Below are 19,908 nucleotides of genomic sequence, written 5' to 3'. Positions count from 1 at the left end.
TAAAGTTTTAAAAATATATACCTTTATTACGGAAGTTGTGAACTTACAAAACAATCATGTACATGTGTGGAATTCCCATATAACAACACCACCAACACACCATACAGTTATGGAACATTTGTTACAGATTATGAGCATCACACTATTACCGCCAACCATAGTCCATAGTGTACATTTGGCATATTTTTTCCACACCTTCCTATTATTAACACTGTACGTCTTTGGGATTCATGCAAGAACATTACAGCATTGCTGTTAACTATAGTCCATAGTTACATTAACTATTTTTCCCATGCTTCTTCACATTCCCACCACCCTGCAAGAGTGACGTACATCTGTTCTAGTTCACAGGACTTTGCCAATACACTTTTTCTATTGTTAAAGTGGAAGCGTTTTAAATAGAATTCCTGGTCTGGTAAAAGTTCTGCATGGAGGATGTGGCTCAAGTGGTTGAGAGCCTGCTTCCCATATGGGAGGTCCTTGGTTTGTTCCCCAGTGCCTCCTAAAAACAACAAGCAGACAAATGAAGAAACCAACTCACGGAAGCTGATGTGGCTCAGTGGTTGAGCTCCAGCGTCCCACATACAAGGTCCTGGGTTCAATCTCTGGCCCAGGTACCTAAAAAAAAAAGTTCTGGTATATATATGTTTTCATGTATGTATGTATGTATGTGTGTGTGTGTATGTGCATATATACATAAATTATATAAGTAAATTTAAAAAGCAATCTACAAACAAAGCCTGTCTAATTAGTACAAACAGTGTTGGAGTCTGAATTAATGAGCTCTATTTTTAAATCATTGCTCTTTTAATTTTACATTAGAAAGAAAAAAACTAGCTTGAGCTATTGCCCTTCAAGTTTGGACCGTAAAGGGCAACAAAGAAGTTAACTTTAAATTAGTGAGCATACTTAAAATCAGCTCTATGTCGAACAGAAATACATTCCTAATCTCAATATTTATAGTTTATTCCTACGGAACAAGTGCAAATGGATCAAATAAGAAATCGCTTAACATTTGTCTAAGCGTCTGTGGAAGGAGGATGGGAAAATTCCAAAAAAAAAGGTGGCTTCTCCAGGCAGAGGCAGCCACTCCAGCTCTTGCGGCCTTGGGCTGAAGCAGTTTTCTATTTCCAGAGGCATTTTAGATACTCTTCAGTTAGCATGCTCAATTCAATGGTCCCCTCACCTTAGCCCTCACTTTACCTTAAAATCTCCACTGTTTCTTGGTGCAGCAAATTTACCATTGTCTTTTTTTTTTTTTAGGTAGCAGGGCTGGGGATTGAACTTGGGACCTCAGCCACTGAGCCACATCCACTCTCATCATGGTCCCCTAGAGCCTGAAGCTCAGCCCAGCATCGTCATTATCTGCCTTTGTCTCTTGGCTTTAGAAACCACCTTTGGAGTCTCTCTGATTCCCGCCAAACCCAGCAAGCGCAAACAACCCTAAAAGTCACAATGGTGAGAAATTGCAACCCTGCTTTCAGGAGGTTTGAAGGAATCAGAGAGAACAATCTAGGTTGTCTTTGAAGGACAAATGTTTAACCAAGAAAAAATAATTTCTGACTCTAGGATTGATGTCATTTGGCTTTTTCTTCTCAGATTTCTCTGCACGTGCAGCACAATTCGTCACAGAGCATACATCCAGGTCACCTTTCACGTGGAGAATGAAGGAATGAGACGTGGGTGACTCAGACTCCTCTATGGGTCTGGGGATTTTGCCAAAGCTTAAGCAATGTAGATGGCCTGCCTTATAAATTGTGAAAGCCATTCCTGGACTTTGTATCATTACCTTTTCACCTCAGTGGTCGAGTCCTATTAGCTTTATATTATAATTTTTCTGTGGTGATACCTATGAGCTTTCTGCTTTCTTTTTCAGCTCCCCCTCCCACCCCCAGTCTTACAATGAATCTGTTTTGGAGTTACTGATTTAGGCATACTGCCTAGGTTCTGGGGCCAGGTATCTAATCAACTGGATTGAATTTTGTAAAGTTGCAGACTTTTAAAAATTGGTTAATATTGAGAATGGTTATTCAAGTTGTCATTAGTTGTGTTGATCAGGAAACTTGAAACATAGGTTCCCAATGATTTGATTTCTCCTTAGGAATGTTAGACATTTGAAAAAAAAATTCCAAACTGTCTTCCATGCTTTCTTCTTGTAAAAGGAAACTAAAAAGGAAAATTCTGACGTTAAAGTCAAGACATGGAAAACGATGGAAAATGACAGGCAACCCCAAATTCCACACAGCCCCTTGTACGAACTTCTAAAGATTCATGGGAAAAGCAGGGAAGGTCTTCCCTCTCCACCTCTCAAATCTGTCGATAGTGCTGCCTTGCTAAGATTCTCTCAGTTCGGATATCAGGATTTTCCCAGTAGTGTTGCCCTGGTGTGTAAACCACCATGCATTTACTTGATCTTGGAGCTGGTTTCCCAACATCAGGGCTATTGACATTTGGGGCGGGATAATTCTTTGTTGTTGTCAGGGGCTGTCCTGGGCATCGTAGGATTTTAGCAGCATCCCTGGCCTCTATCCAGGAGATGCTAATAGCACCCCCAGTTGTGACTCCAGACATTGCCAAATGTCCCCTGGAAAACTAAATCGCCCCTCCATTTGAGACCTGCGGTCCTAATATGGCAGCTCTGATACTGGTCCAACTGTTTCCTACTCTATCTGGAGGAGGTAAAGGAAAACTTTAGGTCCATAGCCAATAGACTCATAGCTTAGAGGTCCATGGAATAACATGAGCAGAGTTTATGGGATGGTCTTTCTTTCTTCCACACTTCATGGAACAGGAATCAAAGAAAGTTCAGGTCAAAAAGCAAAGCAGCATTTGAGATCTGTACTTTCTGATGTGGACTCAACCAATTTCCATTTTCTCCTAGTTCTTCAAAATAGGAATTTAAGTTTGTGGTAATAATAGACCTCCGAGGCCTATTAATAGCTTTTCCACTTCGTGTAAAGGAAGGCAAGTCCCTGGGGGACTGAGCAACTTACCAATATTATTCCTCTTTCCTTCCCCCCACCCCATCTCTCTGCCCTTGCTTCCTTACTCAGCCCCTGTTGGGTGTCCCAGCACTGCCCCTATATGGGCTTTTTAGAAAATTAAGTTCACTTGCTTCATAAAACCAGCTGATAGCTCTGCCTAAACTTTCTCTTGGACTGAAATAACCCCTGGTTTCCTTCAGTCTTTCCCCAGTGCTGGCGGTCTTTCTCTAGACCCCAGAACCAGCCTGCTTGAGACATTCCTGGCATCGCCTGAGTAGCTCAAGTAGTTGTCAGCCCGATTCCCTCTCGGTCTTTCCTATGTTCCATCATCCTGTCAGAACGTCCACTCCTCACTGTGGAATTAAGGTGACTGAATGTGGCACAGGCACGAGGCTAGAGAGGAAATGAAACCCCCAGCTCTGGGTCATGTGCTCCTCAGCCCCCCGTGTGGTTTCCCCCTCGCCCATCATCCACATGGCCGTGAGATCTTGGGCACATGACCAACCTCTCTGCGCTTCAGGTTCCTTGTGGTAAAAGGTGCCAGCATCATACTTGGCTCTCAGGGTTATTACAAGGGCGAAGTGAGTTTATTTAGGGCAGGGCCTAAGAACAGCACAGATTCTGGAACGTGCCGTCTGGAGATGCTTCTGTGGTTATCACTGTCCAAGAGAAGAGCGTATGGCAATGTCTGTTTCTCATTCTATTGGCTATACAAGGCTTCTCTTTGAAAATTCATATAACAATTTATACAGTTTTTGGTTTTTTTTTACCTCCTTTAATAAACAGATTTAGTGCCTGCTAAGAGCAAGACCCACCGCTTCGTTCAACGTAACAGACCAGGGAGATTTCAGATCCCAGAGATACTCCATCCAACATCTCCAGCCACGATTCCAGAGTTCCTGAGTCTTCTTTTACTAATGTGTACATATGTGTGCATGTGCGCACATGTGCATGGTTGTATGTGCCTGTGCACAGGTATACATGCCTATGCACATGTGTGGGTGTGAGTGTGTGCCTGTGCATGCTCATGTGAGTGAGCCTGAGTGTGGGTGTGTGCACCTGTGCTCAAAGAGTGGCAGAGCCAGACGCAGCAGCCTCCGCTGCCCGTTCTGCTGCCACTACACGAAGAAGCCGGGTGTCTGCTTCTGTCCCGTGCAGCTGCTACCACCTGGGCTGCCTTTAATGGAGGCCACGCTCAGAAATGACGAAAGGACGTGGCTCTTACGAATGAGCATATCCCTCCAGATGCGCCCAACACTCACCCTGGAGGTAGGACAGGAAGGATCATGAATTTTCTTTCTTTTCTTTCTTTCAGTTAAGCCCTGGTATTTCTCAATGTAGTGCTGTATTAGTCAGCCAAAGGGGTGCTGATGCAAAATACCAGAAATTGGTTTGTTTTTATAAAGGGTATTTATTTGCGGTAGGAGCTTACAGATACCAGGCCAGAAAGCATAAGTTACTTCCCTCACCAAAGTCTATTTCCACGTGTTGGAGCAAGATGGCTGCTGACATCTGCATGAGTTCAGGCTTCCTGGGTTCCTCCCTTTCAGGGTCTTGCTTATCTCTGGGTTCAAGTTTCCTTCCTTCCCAGGGCTTGCTTCTTCCTGGACTCAGGGTTCTTCTCTTCCTGGGATGGCTTTTCTTTCCTCTGTGAGCTTACTTCCTGGGGCTCCAGCTTAAGTCTTCAGTATCAAACTCCAGCATCAAAACTCCAACATCAAAAACCCTTAACTCTGTCCTTTGCCATTCCTTTTATCCATGAGTTCCCACCCACCAAAGAGTGGGGACTCAATATGTTACTGGCACAAGAGGTTTACATAATTATTTAATCAAATAAACCTATGAATCCAATATAATCTATTATGCCCAGAGGAAAAGATAAATTTACAAACATAATCCAATAATTCTTTTTGGAATTCATCAATATATCAAACTGCTACACTCTACCCTCTGAATTCCCAAAAGACATTAAAATAGAAAAATTTTTAAAAAGTAGATCAATTACAATGCAAGTACTAAATCATATCATAATCAATTTAAAGAAATACAGTTTGTCTTGGGGCAAAACCCCATCTGCTATAGACCTCTGAAACTTACAGAACAATTCATCTGCTTCCAATACACAAATGGCAAAGGATAAACATTTTTATTACAGTAAGGAGAAATTGTGAGGGAAACATGAGTCACGGTTTCTCTACAGTTCAGTAGACCTGCAGGGAATCCTCCGTTCGATTTTAAGGTCTGGGAGTCATTCTAAAGAAGATGGTTTCTTCTCCTTGGGGCTATATGGGGACCCACCCTTTCCACTGGCTTGCCCAATGGCCATTTTCTTCGTTGCACCCTCATCAAGCATCTGGGTGTCAGCCAAGCTCCAGACCTCTCCCTCCAAGAGTGTTGGGGTGATTGCCACACCTTCCCCAACCTTTGGATTAGAGTCTTAAGCCCCCTAGTACAGTGATGTAAAGATAACATTCCCCCTAACCTTTGGCATACAGGCTCAACCCTCTCAGAGCAATGAGTTGACCATTTGGCCTTCCCTAATTTTGGGGGGACAGGTCCACCCCTTTCAGACCTGTGGGGTGCTGATCTTAACTGCCCTAATCCTTGGGGAATGTGTTCTACCCTCTCTGTACCCTGGGGCAGTAAAAGTCTCCCAGAACATTAGACAGGAAAATCCACCCTCTTCAACTGCTGGGGCAAACTCACCCTCTCTGTACACATGGGTGGGGTGCCTCTCTTGGCCCAAGGTGATGTCCATATTCCAGATCTCAGCTTCCATGGTTTTCCTCTTACAGCTGTTTCTCCTTCGATCTCACCTTTTTATGTCCTTTTTATTCTAGGCTGACAGTGGTTTTGTTCATAAACCTATGAATCCAATATAATCTAATATGCCCATAGGAAAAGATCAATTTACAAACATAATCCAATATTTCTTTTTGGACTTCATCGGTAATATCAAACTGCTACAAGCACCCTTTGCTTAACTGTGTGTTTAACTCTGTGAACCAATTTCTGTGAGACTTTTCAGCAGTCCTGTCATGATCCCGACGCCTGTGAGCCTTATTTGGACAGTACTGATAAACACCAAATCATTATGGCTCGACACGCCGAAGACAGGAACATGCCCAAGATGGAAAGAAAGTAGCCATCGCCTAAAGATATAAGGGAATAAAGTAAAGCAATACGTAGTTTTTTAAAAGAGTTGAACAAGTACCATCGACTGGGCTTTTGATATTTCTGACCATTGGCTACACCGGAACTAGTTGAAAGTATGGATAGAAAATGTGATACAGTCGATTTTTAAAAACCTCTCTCCAGGTAAGACTCGGGCTATCATTCCTTCTGACTTCTGACCCCGATATGGGGAGGGCATTTTCCCCAGGGCCAAGAGGGAGAATTTTGCTTCCCTTCTGGGGGCGGATGCATGAGGAAAGCAAAGCCTACGCCCAGCCCTTCTGAGGTGCTCCTGCCCGTGGAATTGAGGCAGCACAAATTCAATGTCCCGGGCAGCATCCAAGGTCAGCGGAGCCACACATCTCCTTCTCACCACCCCTCACATGCCCCGCTCATGAGCATCTCCTGTCCTTCACACCCCACTCATGAGCAACTCCTGTCCTTCACACTGTCCTTTGGTTGTCCAAAATCTTCCCCAATGCTGCCCAGGGCTCTGCTGTCCCACTCTTGCCCCTATTCCTTCTGTGCCCTCTGACGTGTTCAGGTGGGACCTCAGGTGGTTACTTCCATGTGCCAACGGGGCCGGGCTAAGGCACCCAGTTATTGAATCATGTGCCAGTGTGGAGGTGTGGTTGACATCCGCAATGGTTGACTTTTAATAAAGACCCCCGGATCGTGAGGGTGGGCCTCGTCCAATCAGCGAAAGTCCTTAAGAGCAGAACAGACATTTCCAGAGAAGAAATTCGACCTCAAGACTGCACCATACAAGTCCTGCCTGAGTTTTGGGCCCGATGGTCCACCCTGTGGATTTCAGACTCAAGACTGCAATATCCCCTCGGAGTGTCCGCCCTCCAGCCTGTCCTACAGAGTTCCGGCTTGCCAGTCCCCACAAGTACACGAGTTGACCTCTCAAAGTAAATGTCTTGCGCATATTAAATTACATTATATATGTATATTATATATACATTATATATGTATATTAACCCTGTTGGTCGTGCTTCTGTAGATCTCATTCCATATGTGACTCTGAAGAAAATTTACACAGAAAAGAGGATAGAATGAAAAGAAGATCATTGTGCTAACTTTGGTAACAAATTTTTAAAAAGTGGTACCTTTTGTGTATTTCTTTGCTTTAATAAGCTTGTAGCATATAGTTTTTATAAGGAAAAAATTCAGAGAAGGTGGCGAATTTGAAGAAAAACTTGGAGAGGGCATTTTGTTTGCAAAAATAAAAAAAAAAGCACTTTCCAAAACTGCTGTGTAAGTGCTGTCTACAGTTACAAAGCCCCTGGAACTGATGATTTTTATCATGTGGAATGACATTGTAGGCCATTATTGGCATTTATCTTTTCTTATCATGAACATTCTTTGGTATCCTCCAGGGAAATCTGAAAACGTCCTAAGAAATGATTGCAGGATCCCAAACAGGCCTTTGCTCAGCTTGATTGCCTTAGAAAACCCCGTCTTTTCTGTCTGCATAGCAACATCCCAAACACAGCAAATAGGATGCGGCATAGAAAATGCAAAGGGTCTGGAGAACTACACCCCGAGAGGTACTGGGCTTGTGTTCCCAGAAATCACTCGAGGGCTGTGTTGCTGCTTTCCCATGACAGCTGCAAGGGGCAGAGCCCGTTCATGTGTCTCACTTCCTGAAGCTCTTCCTTAGCAGTTCTGAGAAACAAAGCTTCGCTTTATTCTGAAATCAGGTGAAAGGAAAAATATCAATGCTCACTGAAGGGGGAAATCTTTCAAGATGATGTGTACTCCCATAAGGCTGGGCTGCATATTTTTGAAGTATAGTAAGGATGTGCTGTTCTCAAGCAGTTACCATAGGAACAAAACTTTTCCCCCATGAAATGGAAAGGGCGATTGCTGCCGTAAATTTCCACACAGATATCTGAGCTACACAAATTAAGTACCCATTAGGAGTCAAGTCCAACAGGCAGGTATCAAGAGCTGTAAGGTAGAGGGCATTTCTCTCTAAGAAGCATCACATCCAACAATCCGGCTACGCGGTTATGAAACCAACCACCAAAGTGGGAACTTGGGTGCTCACTGCTCTTTTATTCTGCTTTAATTTCCCAGGAGGGTCTCAGCCGAAAGCTCTGTGAGGCAATACCAAAGAGGATTCTTGAGCCTGGATCACAGGAATTTATTCTGAAGGCGAGAGCAAATGTAACACCCCACTGCCATACAAAACAATCATGGAAAACTTCCATAGTGTGCTGGATTAGAGGCAGCTTTTCAAAGAAGAGGCAGCTTCTTGGAAGCAGGGGGGATGTTTTTGGTAGAGATCTTGAACCATATTTCATCTACCTGCAGATGGACACTTCTCATATTGGAACATCTCTGAATTTATTTCAATCAACCAGGTGGCAGTTGCCATGTAAGTTGATGAAGTGCACAGGAACAAACTTGGTCATTGCCAACATCACCTGAGTTTTTTCCATTGTTGGTTCTGCAGGTGTTTACCTTAGCTGACATTTAAAATGCCTTGCTATTTATCCTTGAAAAGTGTTTATGTACACAGAAAGTTGTGGAAACAGAGCAGAGGGATGACATTTGATATTATTAATAGTAAGAGGAAGTATTTGTCATTAGAGGAAAGACTGTCATCATGAAAACTTGTAGAAGAGGTGTCAGGAGCTTGGAATAAAATCCCAGAGACCTTAGTGGAGTCATGTTGCATGAAATGTTCTATCACTAACGTTTCTGTTGGCACAGAAAACATGGGAAAATATGGGCATTGACAATGCTGAGTAGAAAAGTGATAAAGATGAATCTGGCTCTGAATTTAAAGACATTTTAGGATCTGCATCTAAACAAGTCTAAAAGAGTTCATTCTACTAGTATAAAATAAAAATTCTAAGTGGTCAAAAAGCATTATGACAGTTTAATTGATAGAGTTTTTCCTTCCTTCGTGGTTGGTGGTGACATTTTAGATTTAATGATATGCAGAGATGTGAAAAGGACAAATTAATAGGCAGTGGACTTGGCCCGGTGGTTAGAGCGTCCGTCTACCTCATGGGAGGTCCTCAGTTCAAACCCCAGGCCTCCTTGACCCATGTGGAGCTGGCCCACGCACAGTACTGATGTGTGCAAGGAGTGCCCTGCCACGCAGGGGTGTCCCCTGAGTAGGGGAGCCCCACGCGCAAGGAGTGCGCCCCGTAAGGAGAGCCGCCCAGCACGAAAGAAAGTGCTGCTTGCCCAGGAATGGTGCTGCACACAGGGAGAGCTGACACAGCAAGATGACGCAACAAAAAGAAACACAGATTCCCGTGCCGCTGACAACAACAGAAGCGGACAAAGAAGACGCAGCAAATAGACACAGAACAGACAACCGGGGTGGGGGGGAAGGGAAGAGAAATAAATAAATAAATCTTTTTTTTTTAAAAGGACAAATTAACAAAGTATAAGCTCAGAATTTAGAATAGTGGGGTAGAAGTGCAGCATGTGGGGGGCAAATAGCAATACATGGGAACCCCAGAAAAGTATCATTTGGCAAATACAATTTTGGATTAAACATTTGAATACACTGTCTAGAATACTTGAATTCTGATGTGACTTTTAAAATAATCTATATTAAAATAGTTTAAAAATCTATTTTAAAAGATTAGCCTCAAGGTATATTGAAAGGATTGTAATAATAAAAAGATCAGTCTAAACACTTAAGTATAATTTAATTCCATTTCATGAAATATATCTTATTTCTAAAAAAAGAAATTTCATAGGTGTCAAAAAATTAGATAATACTTAAAAATGACAAGATAATACTAGAAACATAAGGCTAAACAAGAGAGTAATGCATCTTTGACAAAGAGGATTACTCTGGTTAAGTTAAGGCCCTTAAGTTATGTTTTTACTTTCTGAGAATGTTTCGATTTTACTCACTTTTTAAAATAATTTTTTTCTAGAGAAGTTTTAGGTTTACAGAAATATCACACAGAAAATAAAGTTCCCATGTCCCCCCTGTTATTAATGCCATGATTTAGTGTGGACTTTTGTAATTATGCTATTAACCACAGCCTGCGGTTTCCATTAAGGTTTGTTGTTTGTGCTGTACAGTCCTGTGGTTTGTTTTTTAAATTTTTATTCTAATAACATACATGCAACCTAAAATTTCCCCTTTTAACCACATTAAAATTATATTTCCATGCTGTTAATTATCCTCATAATGCTGTATTTTTTAAGAAGTATAAGGGACAGTTTTCATCAACTTCTTTAATGAAATAACCAGAAAAATTTAAAAGTTGGAATCTTGGCATGTTCTTCAAGTTATAAAATACATTTAGAAGAAAGAGTCTCAGGGACTTACTGCTGTATTTCAGTTTCCCAAAGGGTGAAAATCTTTGGGTGCATTACAAAAGAACTAAGGCAGTTTAATGATATAGATTCAAGTTCTAGGCTGATGTTTTAATTTGAGGCCTAACTCGCCAGATTCACGATTTATATCCACCATACCAATGTGGCACTCATGGGAACCTAGAGATCATCCTAGCTCTGGGTGAAAGCTGCCTGTCATCTCAATAATTCTGAAGAAAAGCCAGGGAAAGGGTTTGTCCACGTGGGACCCCATGTGGCCTCTGGGGTACTCTGGATCTGAAGGCTGAGCCTGCTGACTATGCAGCCAGAGAGCTAATTCAGAAGAAAATTGGACTGCCTCCTCAAAGCCAAAAAAGATGAGAGAAACCTGCATTTGCCCAAAAGAGAACAGCCCATGTGTGAGAACTGCACAAGATCAAGGTTTGTCCCCTGCATTGGCCTCAGAAAGGTCAAGGATTGGAGACAGGAAGGTAGATATCAGTTGGGTCCCACTGTCTTTTCTTTAAAAGAAACTTTGAATTGGACAATTAACTTTTTCTTGAAACACCCTGTTGGTGAATAGAGAACCTGGAGTACACAAGAGCAAACTAGCTATCAAGTCTGCGAAGGCAACTCAATAGCCACATTATCGAATCAGAGTCCTACGGAAGGTAAGACGTGGAGGCTTTCTGTGCGTAGGAATTCCAATTCCTCCTCATAGTCATCGAATAGGGTGGCACGTAGGTGATGAGATTCTTGGGCAGGCTGGGATGCTGTTGACCCTTGTTATTCCATGGCAGAACATCAGATACAAGTGTCGCTTGCACTGTCTTGGAAGAGAAACTCCATGTCTATCTTGCCCCTTTGGGGGTCTGGTTGGAAAATTTCATTAGGTTGTGATAAGTTGCTTGTTTCTTGAAGCAAGATACCATGACGGGCAGGGGGGGGTGAGGAGTCAGGCAAGAAGTGTGCAGTGCAGTTTGCATAGAGAGATAGAGGTGACTAGAATTCCGTTGTTGAGGTTCAGTCTGCCTGATGTGCCTGATGCTTGCAAACTGGACTAAACGGGTAGCCTCCCAAGATTGGACAAGATAGCCAAGAAAGAGAAAAACACAAAATGTGGGAAAGAGCAGACCCTGCCACTAGGATGATGAGACAGATTTTAGGATGGCTGCCATGAAGCAAGCATAGAGGACAATGAATCCTGATTGGAAAATTCAGCCATTTGTGGTCAAGGACAGAGCAGGATCTTATATTCATGGCTGCTCTTCCATCCAGAATAAACAAATAAGTGGAGGTCAGTGAAGCCATTGCATAATGGAGAGATTCATAATTATGGATGGTTTACAGCTGATGAACGATGAGCCCGTAAAATGTTATTCCTAACATAAATGCCAATCTGATGATAGTCACTTGGCACCTACCTGCTAAATACAAGGGATTCTCTTATAGACACTTTAAGTGATTATTTTTATATCATATGTTTGCTCATGCACAGACACATTTGGGGAGACGCACAAGAAGCTGGTCACTGTGGTTGCCTCTGGGAAGGGGAGTTAGGTGGCTGTCAGGAAAGAGATGTGTGGGAGATGTACTTCTCCCTACTTCCTTTTGGATAAATTATGAATTTTGGACCATGTGTGCGCATTGCCTATTCACACACATACACAAACAATAAAATGGAGGAGCAGGTGTAGCTCAGTGGCTGAGTGCCTGCTTCCATGTACAAGGTCCCTCATTAAAAAAAAAAAAGATTAAAATAAAAATGATTCCTAATAAATTTACAAGAGCATATACATTTTGACCCAGTTACTTCTCTCGGTTACATATATACACAAACACAAGATTTTTCACTGAAGAATGGGTTTCAGTAGAAAAAATATGAACACATAAATGTCCATCAACAGGGCACTGGCAAAAACCATTATACATACCCATACAATCCAATACCATGCATCTGCAAAAATGAATAAAGAGCATTCTATATTGGTAAAAATCATCTACACAATTTTAACTGAAAAAGGCAAGTGTTATTGAATGCTCATATTCAGGATTTTTTAAAAAGTGAGGGGCATACATACATACACACATACCCGTACATGCATGTACATACCCATATACACATACATACAGGATATACATACATACAGGATATGCATACATACGCACATATACATAGTATGCATACATATATATGCATTTGCATTTATCACCTATTTCTGAAAGGTACATAAAATTGATAACATTGGTTGTCTCTGGAAAAGGGAACATGCTGCCCTGGGTCAAGGGTGGCATGCATGCTTTTTATTCCAAAAGAATTCCATGGATGTTTTGCGTGTCGGTGGCATCATTTAGATAAGTGTGCCCTTGCCTCATGGACAACACTCACTTAAATGCTTGAGTGAAGACTGTTTATTAAAAGAAACCAACAAAAACATCTTTCCAGTCTCCTTTCTGATGCAGACGGCATCCTTTAAAACTATCTGCGATAGGTGGTCTCCGTATGTGCAATTTTTAAAATAGTTAATATATGCATGGCCTTATTACACCGATCCTGTGAAAAAATCTTTCAGTTTGCAGGTATGATCAGCATTCCCTTAGTCTGTTGCTGTTTTCACTTCTTTCTCTTTATCACATATTATGTGTGAGGGAAAAAATGTTACCACACCCCTGACCTCACTCAGCAAATCTGTATTATGAAGAAAAGGCTCTTTTGTTGGCAGCCACAGATACTGTCCTCGGAGCACAGAGGTGCTGACATGGTCTGAGAGAATGCTCCTCTATAATTGGACCCACTCTTTCTAGCTAAAAGAACATCTCTCTCTCTCTTTTTAAAATATCTTCTCCCCTCCCTCCCTTCCTTCTCTCCTGTTCTCCTTTCTGCCTTCTTCTCTGTACTAGTTTAAAATCCTTAGAGGAAAACCCTGTGATTGAAAACCTGAAATGGCTGTTACTAAGGAAGTTTTCATCTGGAAAGATCTAAAAACTAGTTACAGTTTTCGCATTACTAACATCTTTCTAGCATGTCAAAGACTGGCTTTTGGGTTGATGAGGGTGAGTGCGAGGAATTGACTATGGACTCACTGACTCTTTTCTGCACTCTCAACAGTTTGGAAGCCAAACATTTGGTTGAGCTCAGTAGAAAAATGTCATACAGGGTTATAGTTATGAACCACTAGAATTGGAAGGAGGACTGGACATAATTGAGCTGAATTCTTCATTTTCCAGATGAGAGTGACTAAGAGATTTTCCAAAGGTCACGTAATTTACTGCCAGAGTTGAACCTGCTGATTTTTTTTTCACAATGCCATATCTTGCTAGAAAGGAAAAAACCTCCAGAAAAATTATCTTCTCTTTTTCTCTTACCCATGTTTGTCTTCTACCTGCAGTAACCAATGTTTATGAATAAATCAGCTCCTGAGAGTAACTAAGAACTCGGAAATGTGGGAAATTAGATTGCACTCAAGAGTTGGTTATGAGATAAACAAGCAGCAGCCCTCCTTCGCTGCTGAAAAGTTTCCTCCAACTTGATGGTCAAAGGTCGGCTATATCTGATAGCATGTTAAGTCACTTGCCAAACTAGTGACATTGGCCAGTGGTATGAACAATCCAGAGTGATAACAGGATTTCAGAGTAAGTGTTTGGACAGGAGCTGGAGGGAGGCATGCAGATGTTGACTCAGCAGGGCAGATGAAGGGCTGGTGAATTCTTGAATTCTCTTGGCGTCCTGGTAGTCTTCTGATCTCTTTGGCCTCTTGCCTCAGTCTGTCTATGCTTGCTCCTGCTCTCCCATCTGATCCCTGAATGGTAGAGTTGCTGAGAGCTCATTTGTTGCCTTGGACTCTACACTTTTCTCTCAAGGTTATCTCATTCATGCTGATAAAGCCCCACATTTATAACTCTCCTCCAGGCCACTCTTTACTTTCTTTTGTTCCTGCTCCCTTCTTCCCCCTTCTCTTCCCTTCCCTTGCCTTCCCTTGCCTTCCCTTCGCTTCCCTTCCCTTCGCTTCCCTTCCCTCTCTATCTAATCCATCCATCAATCCAACCATCCAATCTATGAAAATTTCCTAGATGTTACAAGGGTGTCACAAACTTAACATGCCTAAAATTATAGTCTTGTTCTCTTCCTCATGTCCTTCCCAACGTGCTTGTCCTCTAAACTTCCCCAGGGCACAAAGTGGCCCCTTCATCTGCCTGGTTACTTAAGTCGGAAACTTGGTCATCAAGGGAAGGAGGAAAAGGAGGGAAACCTCCTTTTCCCTCCCCCTTCAATCCATCACCACATTCTACTTTTACCTCCTAAATGTTCTCGAGGTCAACTGCTTCTCTATCTTCACTGCTACAGCCTTGGTCCAGGTTACCACCTTCCTCACCTGGACGGCTATAATAACCCTCTAATGAGTCCCCCCACTCCCCCCATTCATTCTTCTTCCTCTTCACCCTATTTTGAATCCAGTAGAAAGTGTTCATTTAAACCTACTGATCCCATCACGCCACCTCCCTGCTTAAAACCTACCCATGGCCCTGGTCCTTCTGGCCCTCCAGCTTGCACCCCTCCCCTCCTCTGAGCACGGTCCTGCCGCAACCCCTGCCTCTTCCTGTGGGTCGGGGGCTTCCCACACGAGATGCTTCACACGCTGTGTCCTCTCTTCTTGGAACTCTTCTTCCTCCACAAGCCTCCTCTTCCCCACGGCCCCCGACTTCTAGGGACCCTTCCGTCTAACTTCAGTGTCGAATCCTCAGGCAGGCGTTCCTTAACCAGGCATTCCGATTTAGGGCTCCCTTGATATTCCCTGGCAGCGTCTTCTACTTCTTTCTTTTAAAGCACTGATTTCAATTTCTAACTATAAATGTATTTGTGTAATTCTTTCTAACTTTTCATTATATTCCCAGCAACTCGGAGGGATCCTAGCATGTAGTAGTACTTCTACATTTGTTGAGCGACATTGAAGCAGTTACGTTGGCTGAAGGATTTTTATAAGATAATCTAAATGTCTTACTCTTTTTGACTGTAGCTATAGTACTCTTGATTATGATTTGTCCTCCCACCTAACTTGGCAGGTGGTGAGAATGCATTCATTATGAGGATCTACTCAGGTAAGAAGCATATCTTCAGATAAACTTAAAAATTGGTGTGCAGGTGACAACTCAGGGTCATGTGCATTTTCATTCATGTGCACCAGCCTTGAGGTCCTGAGAGCAGTAAACCTGTGACCTTAAGACTGAAAGGCAGGGGCTGGTGCACAGTTAATTCACTAATATCACGTGTGAGGCCTCTTGTTCCCAAAGAGCAGAGTCACTCAGGGGAAGAGGGGCAACCTCTTCCCAGAGAGACTCTTTGACATCAAGAGACTCATTTAAGCTTATCTTTCACTTTGGAATGCCAGTGCTGAGTAATTTAAGAGGTATTGCCAAATTTCTGTCGGTTCCTGAAGATAGCAGTTACCAAATATAGTTGCCATCATCTGTGTGAAACACTGAGAAGATTGGCCAGGCCATGCTCGGGCTGAATTTCTATGCTGGTCTCATAGGCCCTTTTCCTCAACAGGATTTTATGGGGTTGGGAAATCCTAATCTCTACTGACTCATGCTAACAGGTCTAGCGCCAATTAGATAGAAGTACTACAGAAATGAAGGTTCTTATTGATAACTCTTACCAATAAATGTACTGTCTTTTTACATGCCAGGGACTGTGTTAACTGCTACACATGTACTGAATTACTTGATTTCTCGTCATGACTCTGCACAGCATGGCTGTGCGTTATGACCCCCATTTTAGGGATTAGGGAAATGTAGCTTAGAGAGGATTTGTGCATAGTTAGGAAGTGGTTGAGCTGGAATGTGCTTGAGCTTACGGACATGCCGTGAAACTTTCTCCTCCTGACCTGATCACACATCAACTGGTTGGTTGAATGGCCCAGATCCCTACCTTCTAAATCTCATTTACATCATAATAATCCTATCAATGGGTCACATTCAAATACACGTTTGGATATCACTAATTTATTCAATAAAGATCTGAGTACCTTCTATATACCAGCTGTTATGAAGACTCTAAGGGATGTAGATGAAATGATACACAGTCCCTTCCCCCCAGAAGCTAGCAATCTTGTGACAGACAGGCAAATATCCAGATGTGCTCCACACAGCGTGATCAGGGCTATAATAGGAGGCCCAATTCTGTGGACTCAGGGTGTCACAGAAACGGGGTGTGTGTGAGTGTGGCCCTTTGAAGATAGGGGATTTGCCAGAGAGATGTGCAGGAGGGGAGACAGAGGAGGGAACAGGGTTCTGGGCAGAGGAGGCAGTGTGTGCTCAGACATGGAGCCATCACGGAGGCGGGGATGGGAATCTTCTAGCACTCAGGGTGATGGGAATGACAGGTCAGTGGGTAGGGCAGGAAACTGAGCTGAAGACACAGGCACAGGCCAGATCACACTGAATCTTGAATCTATTCAGAGAACTTTTGAGCAGGGATGGAAGCCAAGGCAAACTAGCTGTAGCAATGAAGCTTGACCTTACTGGCTCAAGTCTGACTGCAGTCCTGTGTCTCTTGATCGTGCTTTGAACCACCACCTGAGACAGGTGTCTGTCCCTCCTGACTGACTGATAGGCTGGCCCAGGTGTGTGTGTGTGCACGCATGTGTATAGGGGGAGGTTGACTGGAGCTATTTAAGGTTGGGATCCCAGGGCAGGCTGGCCCTCCTGGACTATGGGAGCAAAATTTTCTTCTGGGGGGCCATGGGAGACAAAGGCTTCAAAGCTATATAATCATCTATGCCAACACTGTGTGCCACGGAGAAGTCTGGATTCAAGTTTGGATCATCTAGTAAACCACAAAGTTATTATTTGAACATGTAAACTCACTTTGTGACCCCAAAACCTACCAAACATAAGGCTGAAATAATCAGAATATTTTTTGCATTGCTACTGATTTTGAATTACTTAAAAAATGAGTATGCAAAGAAGTCATCTCACAACATTTTACCCTAAACCTCTTATCCCTAACTGTGGTGGAGAAGTTGTGCTGTACTAGCAGAGCCGCTTGATAAAAGAAGATTGGATCCCTGGGTGACTGCATGGAGCTGATCACACCCACCATCCTCATTCCTGCAACACTGCTATTAAAATGATCGATTTATCTTTATGGTATCAAGGAACTAAGATTTGGAGGTGGTGTGTAACAGCAACTAAGTTTGCTTGCTTAGAGAATGCGAGTGGGAATGATGTGCACCATTTTCAGGCCTGGCCTGCTCACAGCACTCCCCAGCTCAGCAGAGATGGAGCCCACCCTCTCAGGAGTCTGGGTCCCTGCGTGACTGCGTGGAACAGGGCTGCCTGGCTGATCTGTTCACAGCATGGCTCTGTTATGTGAGCAAGGCTCGGGTTTCAATTATGTTTAAGTAATCATGTATTTTGAGGTTTACTGTTATTACGGCTGTTAGCCTACTCTAAAGAGCAACCAACCATTCTGGATTAGTGAGAATTTATCATATACTATGTTATTTTGTATCTTCCTTAAGGGAGTATAAGATTAAACAAATGATGCCCACAAAGAAACGTGAAAAAAGTCTAAAGTGAGTTTTCAAAACTATTTGTATATAAACATTTTTCTTTGAATCACAAAATAAGCTTGCACCCCAATTCTGTGTTTGAGAAAAAACTTGAAAAGATCATCGATTTTGTGTCATTAACAGTACAAGAATTAGGGTGAGCAGGAGAAATTGTTATTGCTCTGATATTTTAGTAGTCTCATATATGAATTTTACTGCATTTCTCTAAGTTAAAATTTCTTAGAAGAATCTATTCCTTCTTAGAAATTTATAGACTTTTATTTATTTGGAGTTGAAGACAGCTCTACCTATATAAATGTATTGCTTAATAAATAATCTTACAAATAGACACTGTAGCAGTGTGATATGGTTATGAATTCCAAAAACAGATATTGGATTATGTTTGTAATCTGATCTGTACCTGGACCTGATTGAGTTATGATTAGGGCTTTAATTGGGCCACAACATTAGGGCACTTTAGAATTCACAGAATAGATAAATAGAAAGGACCAAAAAAAAAATTTTAATAAACTATGTATAGCGAGTCTTGAAATAGCAAAATTTTTTCCCCCCAGCGTGGGACATGACACCCGGGGATGAGCCTCCCTGGCACCGAGGGATCACTACCACATACCAGCTGAAGAAGCAACTAGAAAATGACCTTGAATTAAAGATTCAATGCGGAACAGCAGAATATACCTGTCTACATATAATGACATGACTTCGGGAAGCTGTTTGACCTAATGTAAGGGGGAAATGGAAAGGAGAAATGAGATTATAAGGCTGTGAGTCTCTAAAAAAGAGTCTGGAGGTTGTCAGAAGGAATACCCCTATGTACAACTGAACAGAGTCTAAGAGACAGATAAGGTAGATACAACCCCAGGTATTGGTTCTTTTGAGGGATAAAGAGACCCACGGGTTCTATGGTCATGGCAGAAGGGGTTCACTGCCATGACAGATAGCCCTTCTTTGGAGCTGGTGTTTCTGCGTGATGGAATTGGACTCAGAGGTGATCTCTTTTCACAAGACTTGCATGCTACTTTATTGGAATTGTAGTCGGTGCTGGGTTTAAGATATATGTAGGGGATTCGAATCTCTGGACTAATAATATGACACCCAGGCCCAGAGCCTCAACAGACTTCAGCTCCTACACTTTGATTTATTGGACTTACTCCACTCAGCTAACATGGAGTTGAAAAAGGTCAACCACCACAACATGGAGCCTAGAGTGTCTACAGCTGGAAGCGGGAGGAGTGCATCCAGTACCCATATGGAATATAAGCCCTCACTTGACATAGATGTGCAATGGACACAACCAATCCAATGTCCACAGAGAAAATGTGGAATGGGTGTGGGAACGGTAGCCATGGTGGCTGCTGGGTGTGGGGAACGGGAAGAAGAGATGAGATGTGGAGGCGCTTTCAGGACGTGGAGTTGTCCTGGATAGTGCTTCACGGACAATTAAGGGACATTATAGATCCCCCCAGGACCCACTGGATGGAACGTGAGAGAGTCTGGGCTATGATGTGGACCATTGACTATGGGGGGCAGTGATGCTCAGAGATGAACTTACCAGGTGCAATGGATGTGTCATGATGATGGGAGAGAGTGTTGCTGTGGGGGGAATGGGGGGCGGGGGCGGTGGGGTTGAATGGGACCTCATATTTTTCATAATGTAATTAAAAAAATAAATAAATAAATAATTTTTTTAAAAAATAGCAAAATTTTAAAAATTGGTAGATCATGAAAATGGCTGTTCTCTTTATTTAGTCAGCCCCAATGCTACATTTTACAAGCTATCCTAATTTTTCTCCATTGGAATATGGATATCAATGATATCCATAGTTGGGAATAGCTGTCCAACGCCATATGCTGAGGAGAAAATATGCTTTTAA

Source organism: Dasypus novemcinctus, chromosome 5 (assembly GCF_030445035.2).
Source record: "Dasypus novemcinctus isolate mDasNov1 chromosome 5, mDasNov1.1.hap2, whole genome shotgun sequence".
Lineage (NCBI taxonomy): Eukaryota > Metazoa > Chordata > Mammalia > Cingulata > Dasypodidae > Dasypus > Dasypus novemcinctus.
The sequence above is the reverse complement of the archived record's forward strand: the minus strand, read 5'-3'. Positions refer to the sequence as shown.